The 24,863-nt window shown below is 43.3% G+C and overlaps 1 long non-coding RNA gene across 1 annotated transcript in view; it reads left to right on the plus strand.

Moving 5' to 3' along the window:
* LOC122796362 overlaps positions 1-24,863 on the plus strand; it is a 227,130-nt gene that overhangs the window by 113,458 nt on the left and 88,809 nt on the right. Inside the window, exon 2 of the long non-coding RNA XR_006363965.1 lies at positions 7,082-7,205. This is a non-coding gene — a long non-coding RNA (uncharacterized LOC122796362). The remainder of the gene's footprint in view (positions 1-7,081; positions 7,206-24,863) is intronic.

The raw sequence follows: 24,863 nt of genomic DNA on the forward strand, positions 1-24,863 counted from the left end.
AATCTTGCAGGAAATGCCTATGTTTCAGAGCAGGCTCTCTGTATTAAAAGTGCTTTGCACTTCCCTTTGGCTTATCTACTGCGCCCAGGGTATTCAAAAAATACCTAGCTTCAGCCATTGCATATTGCAGGCAGAGAAAAATTTATTTACCCTTACATGGACGATTGCCTGATTCAGGCAGACATTCAGGAATTGCTACTCCAGCACCTGACATATGTAAAGAGACTTCTAACTTCACTGAGGTACACCATCAACTAAAGGAGATCACATCAGGTACCCAGACAACAGATTGTGTTCAAGCTTGCTCCCAGGAATATAACTTCCCAGATGGCATTCCTCACTCCAGAAAAACAAATGTGTTTGACAAAACTACTTCAATCTACTGGCCACCAAAACCCGGCTATCTGCAAGAAAAATACTGCAAGCCCTAGGGTTTATGGTCTCTTGCATTCTACTTATTCCATATGCAAGACTGCATATGAGGAAACTTCAATGGTACCTAAAAAAATTCTCTGGTGTCAACATTCTCAGGACCTGGAAACAATGATTCCTATCATTGCTTGCTCAAGGGCAGAGTTCCTTTGGTGGGCAGAAGCCTGCTACCACAACAAAGGACTCCCTTTCAACTCTACCCCCTGCTGCTCATACCCTAACAGACTCCTCAGACTATGCATGGGGGGCTCACGTGGCAGGACAAGGTATTCAGGGCAAATGGAGCCCAAAGAAAATGCACCTGCATATCAATCAAGAAGAAATTTTAGCTGTACAGAATGCTCTGACAGCCTTCAAGCGCCTTATTCTTCCAGGGCAACTATTGATATAGACAGACAACACACAGTTATGTGCCAGTTATGTGGTACTTAAGCAGGGGGAACCCTTTCCTACCCATGTTGCAGGTTAGCCATGGCTCTGTGGAACACAGCCTTGAGCAATCAAGTGCACCTGCAAGCTCAGTTCCTACCAGGCAAACAAAATTCACTGGCAGATGACTTGAGTAGAAATCTAATGGACCCGCACAAGTGGAAACTGGAACCTGGAACCCAAATCATTCAAGCTGCTGATCCACAGGTGGGGGGCACCAGAGGTGGACCTTTTTGCTTCCCCTCACAACTTTAAATTGAGCAAATATTGCACCAGAACTCCCCACAGCCAAGTATGGAAAGTGGATGCTCTGCTCTTTACATGGGGAAAACCTCTCAATCTATGCCTTTTCCCCTCTACCCCTTCTCTCGAAAGTTCTACTAAAGATCAAACGGGACAAGCCAAGGACAGACCTGATTGCACCAGACTGGCCCCCCCAGCACTGGTACCCACCTTATTGCAATCTGATGGTACTGCCACCTTGGCACCTGCCCCAGTCCCCCTCCCTGCGGTCCCAGCAGGAGGGCCAGATTTTGCATCCTCCATTACAAACCCTGAACCTAGCAGCCTGGTTCATCCCCTGAACCCGCTGGAGGCAAAAAGGCCTAGTACTACCAAATCCTATTCAGAAAAGTGGAAAAGATACTGTTCGTGGAGCCAGTCTCAAGGAATGGACACAACTGTGCCCAGCTTACCTTGTATACCAGATTACTTAACATAAATGTTCCACAAAGGCCTATCCTTCTCTTCAATTAAGATTTGTGCCTCTGCCATCTCTGCTCATTATAATATTGAGCCACCCCTCTTCTCTCATCTTCTGGTCAAACAGTTCCTGAGAGGAGCCAAAAATTTAAGACCCTCCAGGAGGGCTCCCACCCCAGCCTGGGACCTTTACTTTGTATTGGAAAAACTCAAGCTTCCACCCTTTGATCCTGCTGCTTCATTAAAGTTAAAATTCCTCTCCTGGAAAACAGCTTTACTTCTAGCCATCATTTCAGCAAGAAGAGTGTCTTAATTGCGGGCCCTTATGGCCATGGAATCCTTCATTATCTTCCATGCGGACAGGGTTTCCCTAAGGACTAGCCCATCATTTATGCCAAAGGCGGTATCTAGTGTGGCTTTAAACCAAGCCATTTATTCGCCAACCTTTTTCCCTAATCCTCAGAATAAAGGGGAAAGGATCCTGCACTACCTGGACGTGCACAGGCAACTTAGGTTCTATCTGGACAGGACTAAACCTTTCAGAAAGTCTGACCAGCTGCTAGTCAGCTTTGCTTCAGGAGCAGTGGGGAAGGACATTTCAAAACAAAACCATTGCTAAATGGATGGCACACTGCATCCATTTCTGCTGCAAACATCATGGGAAACTTGGCCCACCAGGGGATCCGAACACCTTCCACTAGGGCTACATCAACCTCTGCAGCATTTCTCAGGGGAGTCCCTGCCAGGGACATCCTGGAAAACTGCAACCTGGAGCTCTGTACACACCTTCATCATGAATTACCACTTGCCTATCTTTTCTAAATCCAGAGCTGGATTTGCTACAGCAGTCTTACAGGGCCTGCTTGCCAGCCCTAATGCTTCTTGACTGCCACCACCCATCCTCAGCTTTGGGAATCAACCCAAATGTGAAGACTGCATAGTGGAACACGAAGAACATAGTATAGTTGTGTACACTTAACATAAATGTAGATGTTAGAGTGTATTTACTGTTGCAGTCCTGGTTACCCTCCCTGCAGCCCCTTGACTTCTCTCTATACTTCTACCTGTTTGGTTTTGTTTGGCCATATCTTATAACATTGGTATGTACTTTCTACTGGGGGTGTTGCACACTATGTAATTGCCTCCTATTGTAGGGGCTCCTGACATCTGGGGCAAGAAAAACTGATGTAATGGCGTCAGCTGCATGTTTTATACCCATGATGTCTTCACGTCATGGAAGAAGTGACCACATCAGGCGCAGAAATCCCAAGACCCTGCTATTTAGGCTGACTGAGGGCTACCTGCAGGCAGATAACCCAAATGTGATGACTGCAACAGTGAATACACATCTACATTTACGGCAAATGTACACAACTGTACTTTATTGCTCTTAAACCATTCCCTGGTGTCTGCTGGTTATCCCCCCCCCCCATTCCTGTTCTCTGTAGTAATGTTGATGCCATTGTGGCACTTAAACTAGACACCAGGGACACATCTATAATTACCCCACTCATGCATTCCCAGATTCCCATTTTGCTCACGTGCTGTGTCTGTTCTGCTTTCATACACACATTCACTCACAGAAGAATGCTCACTCTCTCTCACACAATCTTTCTCCTACTTTCATACATGCATTCACTCATACAATATTACGCGCTGTCTAGCTGCTATCTTCTGTCCTTTGTGTGTGTGTTTGCATGTGGGATCACTCGCTGTAACTCTTCATTTTGTGTATGTGTTTGAAAAGCTGAAGTAGAAGTAAGGAAGTTGAACTCTGCCCTTAAGGGTGGAATTTGACTTGTGTACTTCATTTCACTTTTCTGTTACACTCCAGACTCACTATCCCACAAGAAGTTTCACTTTAAAAAAAAAAAAAAAAGAGTTCTGTGAACCAGTACCAGAACACTTACAAGGAAGAGGTTTTTATTCCAAACCTTTCTTTGTACCCTGAAAATAAGATACCTGGCAGTTCAATTCTGGATCTCTCAAAGCTCACGCAATTCTTTATAGGTTCCAAAATTCAAAATGCTCACTCTTCAAAAACTGCCGATTTTAATCTCGCCCCAATGCCTTCGTGGTTACCCCAGACCTAAAAGATTCCTACCTCCATATTCCCATAGAATAATCGCACAGAAGCTTTTCTTGTGCCTTAGAGCAGGTATCGGACACTAAATTTTGTGCTCTGCCCTTTGGCTTGTCTTCTGCTCCCAAGGTCTTCACAAAATGTCTAGCTCCAGTGATAGCCTTCTGCAGGATAAAGGGAGTTCAGATTTACCCTACTTGGACGATTGAGCAAACCTGGAAAAACTCTGAGCAGGCCTGCTTTTCACCCAAAATCTTCTAACCTGAATGGTTTTGAACAATGCACAAAAATCTCAGACCCTGCAAACAGGATTGTGTTCCTGGAAGCCCTTCTGTAGTCAGCCCTCCAAAAGTCCCCCCACCCCGACAAGTCTCCTTCCTGACCCTGTATTTCAGTAAAATCTTGGTCAGGGATTACCTCGCAGCCAGGTTGTATCTCGGGGCCCTGGGTCACATGGCCTCTTGCATCTTTATAATTCCCCTGGCCAGACTGCACATGAGAACTTTAGTGGTGTCGCAAGAATGTGTGGTGCCAACATGCACAGCCTCTCAACTTCAACATAAAACTGTTTCCTTGCTTCAGGAAGGAGTTTGCTGATGGGCCCAGGCATTTTTTTCAGACTGTGTCACCTCTTCAGGATCACCCCAAAGTAACCATCTCTGACAACATATGCATCAGAAGTAGCCTCAAGAACCCACTTCAGCAGCTTCCAGACTTGAGGCAGTTGGAACTCAAAGTTCAGATACAGACACACAAATCTAAACACTTATGGCAGTCCAAAAAGGCCTGATTGCTTTCCAAAAGAAATGGAAACCTGGAGTTCTACTGGTGAAGACAAGACAGTACTACTGTTATGTGGTACATAAACAGGGAAGGACCCATTCTTAACCTGCTTTGCCTCCTAGCCACAGATGTTTGGGGAAATGGCTTACTCCCTAGGGTTGCACCTCATTGCTCCATACCTACCGAGAGAAAACCATACAACAGATCACCAGATAATGGCTCACCTCCGCAGAAGCCTGTCAGATCCCCATGAGAGACAACTGCATCATTTAAGTTTTTGCCACCAAAGAGAATGCTCACCTGATAAAAGTTTGCGTTTGCTCCAGGAACAAAATGAAGTATGAAGATTGGTGCCTTCTGTTTCACTTGGATAGGCCTTTTCCTCTTTGCCTTCTCTCCAATACCATTGGTCCCCAGAGTATTGTCAAAGATAAGGGAAGACAGGCCAAGAGTAATCCTGATTGGCCTAGGCAGCACTGGTGCCCTCTGCTCCTCAGTCTAACCGGCACGGAGTCATGGCAGCTGCCACACACAGTGCACTTACGAACGTGAGGCAGGATAATAAACCCCAACTTACCGATATTCAGATTATCAGCATGCACAATACCTTGATCCCATGGAGGGAACCTCTCCTTGAAAAATTGGGCCTGGGCATTCTAAAAAAAAAAAAAAAAAAGGCCAGGAGACCTAGCATTAGGAAGCCTGACTTCACTAAATGGGAAAACTATTCACCCTTTTGGTGTAGATGGAAGGCAAAAAACCCTCATATGACCCAGATTCCTTTTATCCTGTCTTACTTGTTCAGCCTGTTTGTAAAAGGCATCGCGTACATTTCCATTAAAGTCCATGCTTCAACTATGTCTGCCTATCTGCCTTCACAGCCTCCTCTCTTTTATTACCCCCTCATGAAACAGTTTCTGAGAGGGGGTGCCCACATTAACCCTCCCAGGAAGCCTCTGGTCCCTCCCTGGGACCTTAATTTTGTTTCGGAAAAAATTGTTTTTTCATCCTTTGAACCAACTACTTTTCACGGAGTTAAAACTTTTGACCTGGATACTAGCCATTACCTCAGCCAGAAAGGTGTCAAAGCTTCAGGACGTCATGTGTGGAACCCCTCATTGTCATCCACTTAGTCTCCCAAGACTAACCCTTTTTATGCCTAAGGTGGTGACAGAGATTTCAGTAAATCAGTCCGTACACTTGAGTGCTTTCCACCCCAACCCCCAAAGCAACGAAGAAAGGGTCTTACATTCTTTGAATGTACATAGGCAACTGGGTTACTACTTGAACCAAGAATGTTAGGAAATCAGGGCAACATTTTGTGGCCTTAGCTTTGGGAGGTGACCAGTTTCAAAACAAACCATCTCCAAATGGATCTCCCACTGTATTTCTTTTTGTTACAGCCATCATGGTAAGAAGCCCCCAATACTGTAAGGACACATTACACCAGGGTTACTGCTTCCTCTAAAACATTTCTTAAAGGGCTGGCCATAAAGGACATTTTGGAAGGAGGTACTTGGTCCTCAATGCATACCTTTCCCAAACATTACGGTCTTCCTACCTTTTCTGGGTCCAGAGCAGGATTTGCCTCTGCCATTTTGCAGGGCATACTCTCTTCTCCTTAATCTTCCATCCTCACTCCGTTTCTGCTTTGAGAATCATCCCACACATCAGGACTGCAACAGCAAAACACGAAGAACATAGTACAGTTATCTACGCTTACCATATACATAGACATTCAAGTGTATATTCACTGTTGTAGTATCCCCGCCCCATTCGCTTCCCCTCTGGTCTGCTGGATGGGCTGGGTCAGTCACCCTCTTAAGTCTTGGATTCCCTTCCTTTCCCTTCCTCTTTCTCCACCATGCTGGACTCCGGGATCTCTTATCCTGACCTCTGACACATGCTAGAGGGTTCCTACTTGGTGGGGGCAAGAAAATACTGAGGTCATGGCACTGGCTGACTCCCTTTGTAGTAAATGTGATGGTGTAGGATAGGGTGTCTACTAGCTTCTGGAGGAGGGAAGAGTCTGTGGTAGTCAGACCAACCAAAGGCTTCCACGGCGGGAAATCCCACAAGTCAGGACTACAACAGTGAATACACTCTTGACATGTACATTTTATGGTAAGTGTACACAATTGTACTTGTCTTCTATAGACTAGCATACTAGTGTAAACTGCTACACTGCTATTATGTGTTTACCTGGGCATCCAGAGACTTGGTGGCCAAATTTTGGTTGGCCAGTCATAATGTAAGCTGCATACAGATGCTTAGAGTTTAAGGCACGATGATTAGTGTTGTTTTAGCTTACATGAATTGTTTAAGCTAAAAGGCAACATTTTGGAAGTGGGGGGGGGGGGATTTGTTCACTGCTGGAGTGGATTGGATGTTGTAGATGTTATGTTTTTAGATATGCTTTACTTTGTTACAATCGCTATTTGATTTAAGATAGTCTGAAATTGAGTTAACCATCTTGGAAATATGTGAGCTTTAGCTGTTCTTACTGGTAGCTGAAAGCTGTTGGTTCTAGAGAAATAACTGTTCTGTATGTTTTTCTCTGCATTTGAAGTAGTAGGCCTTTGTTTTTAAGGGTGAAAAAGGGTACTTGTGGGTTGTCCAATTATGACTGGTCTGCCGTTCTTCTTTCTGCAGGAACTACTGAAATAATTGTACCTTTGGTCTGTTGGAATAACCACTAAATTGGGAAGGAAAGGGGAAAGGGAGTATGATTTAAATTTTCGATTCTTCCCACCTAAACTTGAGGATCAAGAGCACCGTAAGTAAATATAGAGTGGCATTTAAGCCATCCTTCTTTGCAGGCACTTTTATGTAATTGGGAGTCACCCACTTCAATGTGTCATTGACTGAGGTACCTTGTGTTTTTTTTTTTTTTTTTTCCTCTCTCAACAGTAAAAAGGCGATGCAACATGCTTGATTTATATTTAGTTCTATGTGCTGATGCTTTAGTGTTTTCATGCAGTTTTTGATTTAGCCTTAAACTTAGCTGTCTTGTCTCTTATTTTTTATGGGGGACCTGCAGTTTTATAACATTTGATGCTAGTACTTTTTGGTTCTAGCACTTTATTGAGGTTCCTGCTCATTAGCCTCTTTGTATAGCATTGCTCTTATAAATTTGATCCTAGTGAAGTTATCTGTCCTGAGACTAGTACAACGGCTGATTTCCCCAGAGTGGGGATTTTGTGATGTCTACTTCAAATTGTGTGTATAATTTACGATTGCTTATGGGAGAAATGTATTCTGTACTGTAAATCCTAGTATTGCATATGTTGTGTGTATAGTTACTATTGAAAGTTTGAGGGTTCTTTTATAGGGGGTAGCTAGAGGCATACCGCTCAACCAGTGAATGCAAAAAATCTGGACAAAGCTTGAAGTAATGGGGGTACAAATAGGGACATATTTTAAATATTGCTCTTATAAACTTAGAAAGTTGCTAGAGTAACAGGATTTGTTTAAATATACATTGTCTGAAGGATATGAAGTCTGAAACTCAAATGTATGTCATTATTTAGTGACTTCAATTCTGACATCATTCCAGTGGTTTGCTAAGAAAAAAAAGTGGAACTGGCCAAAAATATGAATAAAAAAGCTGGACATTCTGAGAAAATCTGTACAGTTGAGAGGTATGGCTAGAGGACTGGGCAGGAAGATTTAATTTTGTCTTTATTCCTAAATCATATATTTTCCTACACTTGATATGCTATAAATTAGTGAAAAGACAAAGTGGTGTAGTTTTTGCTGGTTGTAATAACTACCTTAATGAACTTTTTTTTAATTTACTTTGTGCAACACGTAGGGTACTACAGAAATGTTTTACACATCTGAAATGTTTATACTGGACCAGTTTATGTAAATGACATTTGGTATTCATATGGCTGGCCATGATGATGTGGCAGAGGGGGATTCTCTAAGCATTGGTGTGAGTGGAGCTCTGGGACTGGCTACTGTGATGTAGCATAAAGACTTGTCATAATGCACTGCATGCCAAGTCTGTCAGCTAATCATATGGAGCCACATTGCAAATTAGCAATATAACCAAACGCTAGTCAGTGTACTATGGTCAGGGAGTTCACATACTGCAGCCTGAAAGGTAGTGTTCATCAGAATGGTGTCTAATGTGTGTTAGAATACCGTAATGGGACCTCTGACTTCTATAGGAGCAGGAGTGTCACAGTGCTATGCTATGAATTTTTACTGAAAGCTGGTGTTGCAATATACAAGTACAATTTGCAAGTTCCTACCTATACCCCTGACTGATTCCAAATATGTTTTGGAAGCTACCTTAGAAATGACTGAGGAATTCATTGTAATGGACAATGTGTTTATAGAAAGCCGGGTAAGGAGTATTTACACAACTTACATATCTGAAATTTTGTGGTAGCTGCAATGCCACCTGAAAAGAGTTTAAGACAAATTTTAGGTCTGCCTAAGCTACTGGCTTAAAATTCAAGCGTTCATTTTTCTTTTACAAAGCACAGATCCCAGGTGGGGGACAAGATCATGCCTTCATGAAAGCTTTTTGCAAACTTCACAGAAAAAAAAAATCTAAATTTCCACCCTGATGGAAATTTAATGTCTATGCCAATTTAATTTAATGGAAGAATAACAAACCTGAGTCAAATATCAGTGACAGTCAAGAGTGGCAGGAACAGAGGCAGAAGTAATAGGGCAAGCTCTTGACTGTGACACAAACTTACCCAAAATATTGAAACCACAGTAGGGGAAACATAATGTCCGAACCAAAGTGGAGCTACAAAAATGACCTTTGCTTTTAACAGTTTGGTATTTAGTGAAAATGGCAGGATTTGGAGATTAGGGAAAATGAGTAAAATTAAAGGAATCCTAGCTGTCACTTCTGGTTGAGTGCCTCCCAGACTGTGTGAAGAGATCTCTATTTGTTGAGTGATGCATGTAGGCTGCACTGAAACTTTATCCAGTGATTGAGCAATGTCTGTACTCCAGAAACTACAAATCAGACATTGGTAGACCATTATCGGACCTTGCATGCCATAACAGTTGGCTTCCCTTAGGATGCGACTTTATCAGAATGCAAGTGGTGGACATAATTCCATTCCCAAACTGTCTTGGTGACTTGCTTCTACTGCTGTCAAGTTTATTCCTGCTTAATGTACCATACTGGAGCTATGTCCTCCTTCCATCAAAAAAAGGAAGAGAGCTCTTCTGAAGAAGCTAGTTTCTTTCATTCTAATTTTGAGTCTGTGGCTTATTCTTGTATTCAGTCTCATACATGTTGCGAGTCAGATGATGAAGATCCTCAGACAGCGCCACAGCAGGAGCTGTCTTTGGGTGACCCTAACCTTTAAAATGACGCAACATTTAATCTGAGAAGGGAACCAAGTTTCAGGCATCCAGATAATGTGATTTGTTGAACATGGATGCACCTTTGCTATCTGCAATTCTGTTTGTGATGGAAGCCTTGTAAGGCAACTCTGTCTTCATGTTTTATCCAGTGGTGGCTAAACCGTATAACCATCAATCCAGATGCTCCCTGTTTGACTCCTCCCTTTCCGAAGGTCTCAGTAGATGCTTTGAGTCTGGCTTTGGGGAGATGTTTCACTGGGCATGAAAGTCCATGGGGTCTGGTCAAAGCAAAATGGGCGCGCGCACACACACCTCAAGGAGATGAAATCTCTGATCTTTACATTACAGATTCTTTACCACTTCTGGTCCCCAGGAACTTTGCAAATACTAATGGTTCAGTGCCATTGTCATGTGGTATGCCTGCAGTTGTTTACAAGGGGGAGCAAAGTGTTAGCATCTCTGCAGACTGACAGTCTAGGTTATTGCCGTGGCAGATTATCTGATTAGATTCAAGACAGACCATTGTGAATTGGTGTTGAGTGGAGATCTTCCTTTAGGTTATCGATCAGTGGAGAAATCCCCAGATGGATGTTTTCTTCCATTATGAACAGAATTGTGAGTTCCATTCAGGGAGTCGTGGAAAATTGAAATCTCTTGGAAAGGGAAGCTTTTATGTACCATTCCTCCCTTTCCCCTCCTTCCAAAGGTCCATCTGAGTATAGGTTCATAGGTAGGTACTAGGCTATTGGCCCAAGGGCATAAGTAAGCCTAGCCAACAAGGTTTCCTGGCTTACGTCACCCAAGAAAATTTCCTGTGCCCCTCTCGAGCAGAGCCACAGAAGTGATCCCCTGGGTGTATTTCCTATTTCCCATCCACTCATCAAGATTTTTTCTTTGAGTGCTATTGAGGAACTTTGCTCGACATAAATGGGTAGCTTGTTCTAGAGTATAGGAAGTCTCTGGGACAGGAATCTATCCCTCCAGCATGTCCTGTTTATTTTGGTGACCAGGTTTAGGTCCCTAGAGCGTGTAGTTCAGAGGGATTGGGATTTCTTAAAGTGTAGCTTGTCCAGCAGATCTGGGTTTAACATAGCTTTATGTGTTAGGCAGAGTTCTCCTTGGAGTAGGTGATATGCTACAGAGTAAAGCTGGATTGTTTGAGACCGTCAGTGTAGGGCATCTGTTTGAGGCCAGTAGTACTCTTTGTTGAGGTACTTCTGTGGCCTTTCCAGCTGCTGCAGATGTCTTGTGAGGTACATTCCAAAAGGGGCGTTGCACTCTGTAATTGGTCTGAGTGCTGAGTAGAGGGGAACAGTGATCTCTTTTTTTTTTTTTTTTCCTGGATGAGAACCCTTTTGTGATGGTGTGCCACATAGAAGGATTTCTTGACTACTGTGGCGATGTGATTATCAAAGGAGAGACTACTGTCCACCTGGGTCCCAAAGTCTCATCACACATTGGGCGTTAAGTAGACTGCTGTTTATGTGGTATTTCATGGGTACAGAGTTTTGGCCAAAGGCAACTAACCTGGAGGTGTGGATATCCTTTCTGAATATGGACACACCTCCGCCTTTGGTGTGGTATGAGTTATAGCCAGGTAATGCAGGGGAGTTCTCTAGAGTCTTGAATCAGGTCTCAGTCAATACACAGATGTCTGTTCTCCATTTTAAGGAGTGCCTCGAGTGAGTACATTTTGAGATTGACTTCTAACATTGAGTAGCATTGCCCTCAGTTTTTCCTTGCCTGTTCCTGTTACAGTGGAGAATTTGTCATTTGAACCTTGCCTATAAAAGGCACTCTAGGGGTGGCAAAAACCTTAGCCAGTATGCGGAATTCCAGGGGCGACAGGTGCAGGCCATCTCTGGCAAAGCATCATGGTCTGTCGATCATGTCGTCCCAGGCAGACAAATACTGGATCCCCTTAGAATAACACCAGAAGCTTAGCCAATTGTTGAAGTCAGTCATTTTGTCCTTTTACTGCGGTGTCATTCTGGGCGATGGCAGGATGCTACTCAGGGCTAGGGTCATACCTGCCTGGGCTACAAGATCGGAGAGCTCTTCCATGTCTCTCTTCATGTAGTCCAGGGAGGTACGTCTCAGGTCGTTCACAACAACATGGACAATGACAGAGTCATATTTGTACCTGTTGTGGCGTGACCTGAGTGTGTGGATTATGTGGCGGATCCTGGCACCCGACAGGCAGCTGACAGGAACCTTCTCCTTGTTCAGCCTGGTGAGTGGGACATCACTGTGCCTGACTGTAGTGTCACCTATGACTAGTGTGTTTGGTACGTTGGTTTGCCTTATGGGCTGTGGTTTATTTGAGTCTGTGGGCTGTGTCATTTGGGTTGTGTTGGGGGGGGGTGGAGGTTGCTTGCGTTTCTGCTTTGGCGGTTGCTTGCGTTTCTGCTTTGGAGGTATCTGTTGCTTGAGCAGATTATTATTGAGAGCCTCTGCGAATGTTTGTGTTTTGTGTGTGGATTTTGGTGGTGTAGGTTTAGTGGGACTGCGTGTGGTGTGGTGCAAGTGTTTACCTTCTCCTCATGACTGTCAAGTTCAGTCTTGGTTGGAGAACTTTACCTCCAGTTTGGCTAGATAAGTGCATCTCTCACAGGTTGTGGTGTTGGGTGGTAGGAGGAGAGGGTTGTCTGTGTTCATGAGGCAGCTGCTACATTGCCTCAAGATGCCCAGATTCATCTGATAGACAGGAGAGAACACTGGGAGCTGACCCTTGGACATGCCTGAATAAAAAAACTACTTTCCTCTAAACAAGTGAGGAAAGTGAGTAATAAGACCTGTTTTTCTCTAATCAAGTGAGGAAAGTAAGTACAAAAACTGTTTTCCTCTAGGTAAAGACGAAGGTTGAGTGCTGTAGTAATTTGTAGCTTTAGTGCTAACAACAAGTTCTGAACACGAATAAGCAAATTGAAGTGCCTAAACTCAGAATCTGTACCTGGATCTTGTGGTAGATAGGCTACCTAGTGCTTACCACTCCCACTGATAAGCTAGAATGCTTCCCTCCAACACAGAAAGACTTTGGGGCTTAGAAGCTTACAAATGGTCCTGGATGCAGCAAATCTGTGTTTGGACTAGACTAGTTACAGGAAAGGTGGGAAACTAGTGCAAACGCGGGCTTTTAAACCAGAATGTTGAAAGTGGTGGAAAAACTGCCCAAATGGCCAATAAACTACAATTTCTGGGCCAGAAACCACTTTTGTGGTAGATAGGCTACCTAGTGCGTACCACTCACTGAAGGCTTCCTTCCGACACACAAAGGCTTTGGGGGCTCAGAAGCTTACAAACAGTCCTGGTTACAGCACATCTGTATCTGGACTAAACTAGTTACAGGAAAGGCAGGAAACAAGTGTAGAAAATTATTTTTATTATTTTGGAAAGTGGAAAGGGAGAAAGGAGAAACAGAAGATAATTCAAAATAAGGACCCAAGTGGCTTGCCCTTCACAAATGTTCTCTCTGTATTAGGTAAAATAAGCTAGTGACACTAGGCTGGAATAGAGCTGGGATAGAGCTGAACAGATGGGACTGGTAGGAGTGTCTGAAGTCCAAAATATGATCTTACTATACTCCTGAGTGAGCAAATGAGAGACCCAGGAGTATTGTACAAACAGAAGTTTACAGGAGGGGTGGGCAATTCCACATCCACCAAGATTAATACCAGAACAAGAACAGGGAGGGCAGACTGGGCACTAGCTGCAGAGACAGAGAGAGACCACAATATTCTATGAAACAATTAAATAGAAAATTAAATAACTACAGAGACAGACCATTGAAACAGTTAAATACACAGAAAAATAAAATGCAGTACAATCTTTTAACACTGCAAGTTTGTACTTGACTCTGCTAGTAATGCAGTTGATTGTAAGTATGTAGCAGAAGCCAAACAACTCCGAAAATGAGCAGTAATAAATTCAGATATGTGACAACACTTATAAATACACAGAAACCCTCTAGGCTAAGAATATAACACTGAATATCAATGAAGTGAAACACAATATCCCCTACTAGCTGCAGAGACAGAGAGAGACCACAATATTCTATGAAACAAATAGAAAATTAAATAACTACAGAGACACAGACCAATGAAACAATTAAATACACAAAACTTAAAATGCAGTACAATCTTTAACACAACAAAGTTTGTACTTAACTCTGCTAGTAATGCAGTTAATTGTAGGTATGTAGCAGAAGCTAAACAACTCGGAAATTGAGCAGTAATTTAGGACAGTACAAATGTTGCTGGTGACTTCCTTTTTGGCATATACATTTGCTCTCCCTTTTTCAGCTAGCTAAAGGCAGTCACCTCATTTTAGCCCACAGGATATACGTGCCCATAATAGCAATGGTGCTCTATTTCATGGAAGCCCTAAAAACTCTGAATTTAACTGTTTAAATGACTGTGGGTGTAGCAGAGGAGGCAAGGAAACCTTACTTTTCCAAGTGGAAAGGAAACCTTACTTTTCCAAGTGTAAAGGGTTTTCTGTCGGGAGTCACAACAGAGAACAGGACCCTTAACTGGGTTTACTTACTTTTGAATAGTTGTGTGAGCTGCTTAATAAACAAATGTCTGTCACCCATTTAAAGCTACTTATCCATGGATCTTCCCTTTTACATTGTGGGCAGACAGTTCCTTAAAATATTAGGCCTCTAAGAATTTCTGTCCTGCCCCTTGGGACAGGAGTGTGTCCTGGAAAAACTAACCCTTCTGTCCTTTGAACCAGCCTCTTTGGCATCTTTTTAAAGTTTTGTACCCTGAAGACCGTCCTATTATCCGCGGTGGTGCAGCGGTAGCATTCTTACCTCACAGCAAGAGGTTCTCCCATTCGATTCTCGGCTGGAGTGCAGGGAGTGCCTTCTGTGTGGAGTCTGCATGTTCTCCCCGCGGTTGGGTGGGCATTCGAAAGACATGCATAAATGGACGTGCCTTAGTTGAAGGTTGAACGTCGAGCTGGCACCTTGGCGTTCGTGAAAATCTACTGCCAGTCCTTAGCGGACCAGAGTTCTGCTGTGGTGACCTCTAACCGGGAAAAGCCGAAAGACCAACAACAACCTTGAAGACAGTCCTATTAGTGGCAGTATCATCGACCCGTAAGAGTTGAAAGCTGTTGTGCCCTCTGCTCTTGGTTTTTCATATGGATAGGCTACTCCTTTGGACTAATCAACTAAAATGTCTCCTAAATCAGTCTGTTCATCTTTTTCCACTGTCTTAATCTTTCAAAAGAGAGGACACATACAACTAAGTCTGTATTTGGACAAAACAGTCCATTTAGAGAATATGATTTGTTTTTTGTTGATTGGGGAGGTGAGCTTCCCAGTTTCCAAATATCATTTTCGGGTGGATTTCTCTTTCCAGTTCTTTTTTGTTACTTTACTCTTCCTGTAAATTCTTTTCAAGTTCCAGACCAAGCCCACTCTGCTAGAACAGTTTCCTCTTTTAAAGCTTATTTCAGCGGTCTATTTCAAGATCCATAATGTGTGCAGCAAATTAATCCTTCTTTCACCCTTTAGTAAACATTAAGAGATTATTGCTTTTTGAAGGATAAGACCTTGTTTTACCACATCTGTTCTACAAGGGAAACTAGACCCCAATTATGTATGTCAAACTTCCAAATCAATATAAAAGCTTAGGAATCTTCCCAGTTGTCAGCAATACTGCATAAGTGATCGAATAACTAACCTAGTACACTTGTCTAAGAACTTACCATAACAAAAGTTGGAATAGATTATTGCTGCAGCACATGCACCCTCCCTCCCCTCCTTACCCTCTTTTGTTTGCTCTTTGACTGAAGTGGACCCTTGCATATACTGTACCTCTCTTTAATCCCCTTTAAATCAGATTTTTCCTAGACTACTAGCCTCTGACAGTTTATTTTTCTGGTGCAAGAAAGCTCGGAGGATTTTCACACCCTTTTTCCCTTGTGTAGCAACAGTCTTTGGCATAGGTCGGATGTAAGGTGTGAGAGAAAGGTGCCTAGTGTTTATAAAACTGGATGGATGTTAACCTTGGCAGGGTGTTCCCCAATTGTCATCCATTCTGGAACAAGTCATCGGTTTACACATTTATTGTTACTGGAAGTTTTTTTACACAACTTTACTTGCATAGTTTTGTTTTCTGAAAAAGAATGTTGATGGTAGGATATATTTTGCTCCAAGAATCTTGGGACAAAATGGTAGGTGATGATCTATTCACTTGTTCTTTTATTTCTAGCCAGTGTTGTGATATTTCACATTATAATTTACTCAGTAGAACAAAGGCACATTTCTGAATTGGTAGGACAGTTAAGAGCTCAGTAAGATTTACAGCTAATTTTTAAATCTCTTGCTAATTTACTAGGGCAATTACAAACTGCCAAAACTGTACATAATTTTGCAGACAGTGCAGCCTAAGGGTATATTGTTTTGGCTTTAAATCTGTTGAAGCAGTTTCTGCAGAAATTGTGGATTACGTGGTTGTCACTTTATACACCAAGAGTAATGGAGGTAATGGTTCTAGAATGTTCAGGAAGCTTACTACTGCTTCTGTTGCTTACAACTGAATTTCTTCATGGGAATAGTTGTCATGCCCCCAGTACTGTACCATCTTTAACCTGTGGGGAAATTCTCAGGATTAGAAGATTGTTTGCTAAAGAGGATTTTTTGTTTGAGATTCAACAAAACATTAAGAAGATTGTTAGAGAGGTTGCTCAATGGAAATGCTTATCAGAACTTATAAAGAATATTCTAGTCGTCAAGACGAAATTGTGAATAGGGGTCCAGTTTATCAGAGTACTTCTAACAATTCATATTGCATTATAAGGAACTTATTTTTGTCACAAAATACAATGCTTTATCTGTGCAAATTGCTTCCCTGAGAGCAGGCTTGGGAAGGGGGGTGTCTGACAAGCCAATGCAGTAGCCTTTGTGGAGGTGAGTGGACAGACTTCCATTTGAGGGCATTGGTGATCCCTCTGCAGTGACAGAGCCCATGTCACCACCAGGGTGGGGGGGATTTGCAGCATCCATAGATTGCCTTAATGGCTGCCAGGATGACTGCTGTTATCAGTTCTTGCCTCATGTTGAATAAATGGGCTGGGACAGTTCCAGGCAAAATACATTGCTGGGTGCTGATGGTGTCCAGGCAACAGTGGACAAATGGAAAAAAAAATACTGGTGTTGCAATCCTGTATGTAGTGGCAAGTTGTACAGGAGGTGCATTACATTTGTACTACCAAAGTATGTGAGCTCAAGTTTTATGGTGTTTGAGCTGGTTTGGACTTGTTTGCTTATCACACACTGCGCTGCACTAATTGTAACCCACTGCGAGGTATTTCAGCTACAAATTTTCCCTTAGCACTTTTCTGATCAGCCAGTAGGTACTCTCCTTAGACCTTCTACTCTTTCCCCCTTGGTGCTCTCTGGCTTCTCTCTCTCTCAAATTCTGACAAATATGGCTGGACAATTTCCTACAGTTTCTCCTGCCAGTCAGGTTGATATCGGCATCCTCAGACCGTGTAGAAACTGTTTCATGTACACAGACAACCCTCTACTGCTACCACCTAGGAACACAATTTGTGAGAGATGCAGTTACATTACAAACCTAGAGTCTGCGCTCTCTTTCCCTCACAAGCCAGTATATCTGGCAATGAGAAGGTTGTCAACACAGACACCACACCTCAAACACCACCCACACCTACACAACACACACCCACATATGCAGAGATCTTCAACAAAAACATACCCAACAAGAGACCTCCGAGGCAAAAACACAGGTGCTCTACTGCCCACCACACCACATACCACACACAGTCCACACACCTGTCTCTCAAAACCACTAAGGACCAAGCACAAGTCCAGCATTGGTCATAGGAGATTCCCTTGTGAGACGCACAGCTGTGCCCTTCACCAAGCTGGATAAAGAGAGTCACTGTTAAGTGTTTGTCGTGTGCTAGAATCCACCATATCACTCATGCACTCGAGCCTCTCAACAGCAGGTAATGTTATGAGTCTGTCATAGTCCATGTTGGTGTGAATGACCTCCCTGGAGTATATGAAGAGACATCAAGCTCGCTGACTGTGGCCCATGCAGGTATATTCCTAGCCTTAAGCAGCATTTTACTGTCAACCAGAATGATGCCTCAATACAAACAGAAAATGATTGCCTTTAATAATTTGCTTAGTTTCTGGAGTCATTCCAGGGGGATCCGGTACCTGCCAGCCTGGGAAGACATGATCGACAGACCATGATGCTTTGCCAGAGTGGCCTGCATCTGTCTTCTGGCAAAGGCTCTTGCCTCCCCCATAGTGCCTTTTTTAGGCAATGCCATGAGATCAAAACTACCAACATGAAATTTTCATCAAAACTCAAATTAAAGGCCATGCTGCTAAACGCTAGGAGTCTAAACACGAAACTGCACTCATTGCAAGCATTCTTAACCCTGGAAGATGCTGACATTCGTGCAGTCACAGAAACCTGTGTCAAAGCTGCGGAGAGCACCCCACAGCCATACCAGGTTACTCATTGTGTCATACATTCAGACTCCAGACTGTGGGCAGCAAAGCAAAAGGAGGTGGGGTTGCAATATATATTAAAGACATATACACATGTAGGCTGGTCAAACAGTATACCTCACAGGAGACACTCCAGGTGTAGTTAACTGATTCAGAGAAACTTTACTGTCCTTTTAGGAAACACAAGTGCTACTTAAATGACATTTCGAGTGTCAGCTCTTTTACAGGGGAAAACAAACACAAAAAGACAGACATGATAGGTATTAAAGAATAAACAATAACTGTAGTACAAAACTAAATATCTAAGTAGCTGTCGCACATGCTTGTACACTATTATATTGGACAACACTGACTACTAGATAACACATGAAAGAAAAGTGAACTATACACAGGTGAGATTGGGTGATATTGCACATAAGGAAGTGACTGGAATTGCACTTAAATGAGAATATATTAATTTTAGTATTCAATAAATAGAATTACTGTATGGGGCAAGAAAAAGAAAAAGGAATCTGTATGGGGCAAAAAAAAAAAGGAATGAGGACGTAACAGTCTTATAGTTTTTGATGCATCCAGATTTATGTCTGCATTAATGAGTCTTATTGCAGTTTGATAAAAACTGTTCATGAATCTGGAGGTCCTGCAGCGGATACTCTGTAAACGTCTACCAGAAGCAAGTTTAGTGAACCACCCATACGCTGTATGAGAAGTGTCACTCAGTATTTTGCGGGACCTCTTTTTACATCTCTGTTCAAAGAGCTCCTGTAAGGTAGGAAAACTTTTGTCCACAATCTTTTCTGCTGTTCTTATTCTTTGCAGCTTCTTCCTTTTGGCCATTGTGCTGTTACCGAACCATACATTGCAGTTGCTGGTGATGCTCTCTGGCTCTCCTTTAGAAGGTAATTAGAGCAATCATAGAGAGCTTTGCTTTTCTCAGCCTTCTTAGGAAGTGTAGTTGCTCGTGGATTTTTTTATTAGCTGGCCTGTGTTTGTACTCCCAAGAAAGATCCTCTGATATATGTACCCCCAGGAACTTTGTAGTTTGGACTTTCTCCACTTCACCATTGATCTTGAAGGGCAGGTGCACGGCAGAGCTGTTTCTGAACTCCATAATAATTTATTTTGTTTTATTGACGTCCTACCACTGTGTCATCGCAGATTTGATGTGGTTGTTGCTAGCTTTCGCATAGCAGTCGTGGGTAAGGAACTGTTGACAAGACCCCAATTCAAATCCTAGCTAACTACAGGCCCCCAAATTTGACTCCAGATGTCCACTCCACCTATCTGGACCTCTTCGAATCTATCAAGATTCAACCATTTTACTTTGATCCTGGGCGAATTAACTATCCAGCCATAGATTGGAAGAACTATTCATGCAAAAACACAAATGTCCAGAGATTCCTTGATTTCATCAGTGCAAGTGCCTTGGACCAGCTGGTCGACACCCCCCACAAGAGGTGATAATATCTTGGACTTGGTATTAACCAACATGAGTGACCACTGCAGCATCCCTGCAGTGTCATCCTCCCTGATAAGATCCATCCACAAAGCAGTCACTTTCGAAGTCACCATCTCGGCTGCCCCCCCCAGGTAGGGTCAAACAAAAAAAACTTCCACTCGAGTAACGCACACATGTGACCTCAACCTGGTCTGTGACATCAATAGGACTTGTTGACGGGATAGAGTTGTGTCCCAGAGACTCTTGCTTCTGTGGGCTTGACTCCCTCTCCATGTCAAGCAGAGTACCTCATTAACCCTTTTTAAGTGCAACTCTGATAACTGGATGGGGAACAGAAAATACACCCCTGGGATTCCACCTGTGTCCTTGTTGGACAGGGGCATTGGGTGCTGACTTGATGGAACATGGGCTAAATTCTTGGTTAGGCTTGTAAGGGCCTCCGGGATAATAGCCTAGTAAATTCCTGTGATCCTATGCATTACAGTTACCCAGTAGTGACTTGTGATCTAGGATGTCCATTTCTCTGTTGTCCTTATGCACTCCAGAAATCCATCCACTTCATGAAAACAGCCCACCTGAATGGTTTATTTAGCTTGCATGTCTTGCCTGTTTTTCAGTTTTATTCATTGTACTTTAACTTGAACTCGCATACTTTGGTAGTACAAATGTAAGAATATTTTTCCCCTCAACTTCATTATTGGTCTTTATATCATTCCTTCATTTTTTCAATAAGCCCAGTCTTACCCACAGCATACCACCTTTAGCCACTGTTTTGTATGTATTTATTCCAGATATACCATTTATTTTTATGCAGTTCTTTATTTTTATATAAGCTGTTTGACTCTGCAAGTCCATTAAAAACATTTGTCCCTTTCAGGGGCAACAGGGGACCACTGTCTGGTTAAGTGACTTTCAAAGCCGCACGATAAGCAGATGAATTTGGAGAAAATTGAACTCTATCCTAGGCACAGAAAACTGCTTATTTAACTCTGTAGTCTGGGCACAGGAAAATGCTCATCTAACAGCTCAAAGTTTTTGTCTTCTGTTTTAAATTGCCAGACTAACCTAAGCCCTCCCTCCTTTTATAGATCCCACAGCCATTTCTTTGATCTCCTTTAAAATGTTAAGAAGGCCATTTGATTTTAGTTTTGGTTTTGCTTGATGTTCATCGTGTTACCCTGCTGCAGTCATCACACTTGGGTTATCCTGTCGTCAGGCGGTCCCGCAGTCGGCTGGAATTCCAAAGTCTTGGTCCGGCGTCGGTTGCTGTCGCCTTTTCCCTGATGTCAGTGCGCCAGGGGTATATATAATGCAACTGACGCCATTTTCTTCAGTCTTTCTTGCCACGCGGTGCCCGAAGCAGAAGCAGTCCGCAAGTGCCGGTCGGCCGACTCCTGAGATTTTCGAATTCGAATTTCAGACCGAAGTCTTCTGTAAAGCTAAGTACCCTGTTGGGGAAACTTTTCTTGCTTCAGACCGATGTCAGAAAAAGTTAACAATTGTATTGCTTGTGGGAAGCAAATACCTCATAAGGATTTTCATTCTTATTGCATACCTTGCCTAGGCCCAGACCACAACGTCACTACTTGTCGTTTTTGTGCTAGGTTTAATAAGCGTACTGTTAAAAGACGCTTTGATTTCACACAACACTACTTCGGTAGGAAATTTAACTACACCATGCCGTCGGAGTAACTGACTACCGGCGTGCACAAAAAACGCAGGGATAAGGACAGACAGCCCAGACCTAAGCCAGATTCTGAGGCCTCGGCCGATCCGGTCTCCGGTTCTCCAGTCCTCCAGTCCTCAGTGAGGTTCGACGCAGCCCCTGACTACCGCAGATCTGGAACTCAAGACCGTTACGGAAATTTTGACTGAATGTACCAGGCTGATGCAGCCTTTTACTTCAGGCCCTTCCGACGACTTTGCTACAAAAGACGGTGCTACAGAAACGCCATCGGTTTCTGAAGGCGTTTTCAGACAGACACTCCCCATTAAAATGTTTTCTAAGTCGAAGACCCCTTCTAAATCTAAAAGGACTGCACTTCAGTCTCCAGTTCAAGGCCCCATGCCTAAGAAACAGATGCTCAAAATGGCTGAAGATTTGATTTCTTTAATCAGGGGTTCCCAGCCCCCTTCTGACAAAAGGCCTAGACAAGAAGAAGATTATGCATCCTCTGAACAAATGTCCATTTCTTCAGACTCCTCTGAGGACCAAGACTACTCCTTCTCTCCTTATGAAGATTCTGATGCTGAGGACTCTATTCCCTGAGCTTCTCCTCCTGAAGACTACTCCTTTTGGGAAACTTTACACACTATGAGGGAACATTTTCACTGGGAAGGTCAGGACTACTCTGACTCAAAGAAAAGGCTCAGAGAGTTTCTTTTACTCCCCCAACACAGACCACTTGCCATCCCACCAGTTTTGGACATTGTGGATGATGTCTATTTAGAATCCACTTTCAACCCAGACTCTCTACCTCCTGCTCCGGCTAAGCCTGACAGATACTATAGAGTGTCTGATTCCCACAAATTTCTTTACAAAAGCCCTCTAGCTGACCCAGAGACTATCTCACAGGGTCCCAAGGGGGCTAAGGCTTCTATGGCTAAAAACCCAGTACATTCTGAGAGGGATTCCAGAGCACTAGACAGGTGGGGGAAAAGGTTTACACCTCAACCACACTAGCTATGAGGGCACTGAATTGTCAATTTCACATGCTTAAGTATCAGCAGTTTCTAATCTCTCAGTTAAAGCAAAAAGAATAACCTCTCTCCCCCAACAATCTGAATTGAAAGAAGTACAGGATCTGTTGCACGCCACTGAGCAGGTGGGCAAACATACCTTACAATGTGAGTTTGATTCTTTAGAGGCCTCCTGCAGAGCAGCTGTCACTGGGTCTGTTATACGTAGGCATGCTTGGTTAAAAGAACAAACTCTGCCTGATCATGTTAAAGCAAAACTACTGGATGCTCCCTTACAGCAGGATGTTCTTTTTGGAGTTAAAGCAGAAGAAGTTTTAAAGAAAATGGAAGTTAAGGCAAAATCTATGCAGACAGTCAAAGATTTCCTACAAGTACAACCCCCTCGCTTCAGCAGAAACTGGCCAACAGAAAATTGGTCCTTTCCAGCCACTGACAGACCACAGAGGGGTAAATTACAGATGCCCAAGGGGCAGAGGACAACCACAAGCCCAGTATAAACCTTGCCAATGGGGCGCTACAACACAGAAGGGAGGAGAAGACTGGTCTCAAACCACCAGAAGGCAAACTCAATGACTTGCACCTCATCCAGCCAAGCAATACTCTTGGCAGCCCCCTTGGGGGGAAAACTCGCACTTTTTGCGGACAACTGGCACATTGTCACAAAGGACAAATGGGTCCTAGACATAATTTTACGAGGATACAGATTCCATTTTCATACCTTGCCAATGAAAAGAGGAATGCCAAACCTGCCACAAAATCAATGGGCAGAGGCACAAAAACAAATTACAGCTCTCATGGACATGAGAGCCATTCAACTGGTAACCAACTCGAGAGCAAGGCCAAGGATTTTACTCAAGACTCTTTCTAGTGTCCAGAAAGGACAATGCCTGGAGACCAATTCTGGACCTTTCAATTCTAAACACTTACTTACAAGTGCCCAAATTCAAGATGCTAACACTACAGCAGCTACTTTCCATGTTGGGCAAGGAAGCATGGCTTGTAACGTTGGACCTCAAGGAGGCATACCTGCATGTTCCTATCAGACAAAGTTGCAGAAGATACCTCCGTTTCATTGCAGGTTCAACCCATTACCAATTCTCTGCGCTGCCCTTTGGCTTATCTACTGCGCCCAGAGTTTTCACAAAATGCCTGGCACCAGTAATTGCATACTGCAGACAGAGGAATTCAAATATATCCATACCTGGACGACTGCCTCATCCAAGCAGAAAGCAAAGACATTCTCTTACATCATCTGGCCTTTTTAAAGCATCTACTAAACTGCCTGGGGTACACAGTAAACGAAAAGAAGTCAAAACTAGTACCCTCACAAAAAATGACATTCCTGGGTGCCAGCTTGAATACAATGGCCCAGAAGGCTCATCTTACACCAGACAAGCAACTACAACTGACTCGAAGACAGTGGCAACAAAGACGCAATTAACTGCAAGAAAAATTCTGCAGGCTTTGGGCTTCATGGCATCTTGCATACTAATATCATTTGCAAAGCTGCATATGAGGAAATTACAGTGGTACCTAAAAAGCGTATGGTCTCAACACAGCCACAGCTTGGACACAATGATATCTCTCATTCCCTGCCTACAACAGGAATTTCTATGGTGGTCACAGGCATGTCACCTCAACAAGGGTCAGCCTTTCACCTTGCCCAGAGCCAGGCAAACTATCGCAACAGACGCTTCAGACTACGCCTGGGGGGCACACATGGCAGGACAATGCATTCAAGGCCTATGGACTGCAGATCAAAGAAATCTGCACATAAATCAAAAAGAGATGCTAGCAACAAGGGGGTACACATTCTTACCCTCTATGCAGGCAAGCAATGACCTTATGGAACACAGCTCTGGCCTACCAAGTCCAGTTACAAGCTCAATTCCTGCCTGGACAGAACACATTGGCAGACTACCTCAGCAGAAACATCAAGGATCCCCACGAGTGGAAATTAGATCCACAAATATTTGCAATGATAACTCAAAAATGGGGCCTTCCAGACATAGACCTGTTTGCCAGTCCTCAAAACTATCAACTGACAAAATTTTGTACAAGGACATTTCACCATCAAGCTTGGAAAGTGGACTCTCTCTCTCTTTCATTTGGAAAAACCTGACCGTATATGCCTTCCCACCATTGCCTCTCTTCACAAAGGTTCTTTTGAAAGTCAAAAAGGAGAGACCACGACTGATTCTCATAGCCCCAGACTGGCCACGCCGGCACTGGTATCCGCTATTGAAAAATATGGCCCACAGCCCACCATTGATATTGCCTCAAATCCCCCATTTGCTCACACAACAAAGCAACCAGATTCTACACAGCCAGCTCAAAACTTTAAACCTGGCTGCATGGCAAATCATCTAAACATCCAGCCAGCTCCCCTTTCACAAGCAGTTCTGGATATTATTCTGGAAGCCAGGAGGCCA

Source organism: Protopterus annectens, chromosome 3.part0 (assembly GCF_019279795.1).
Source record: "Protopterus annectens isolate FY-2018-M chromosome 3.part0, PAN1.0, whole genome shotgun sequence".
Lineage (NCBI taxonomy): Eukaryota > Metazoa > Chordata > Ceratodontiformes > Protopteridae > Protopterus > Protopterus annectens.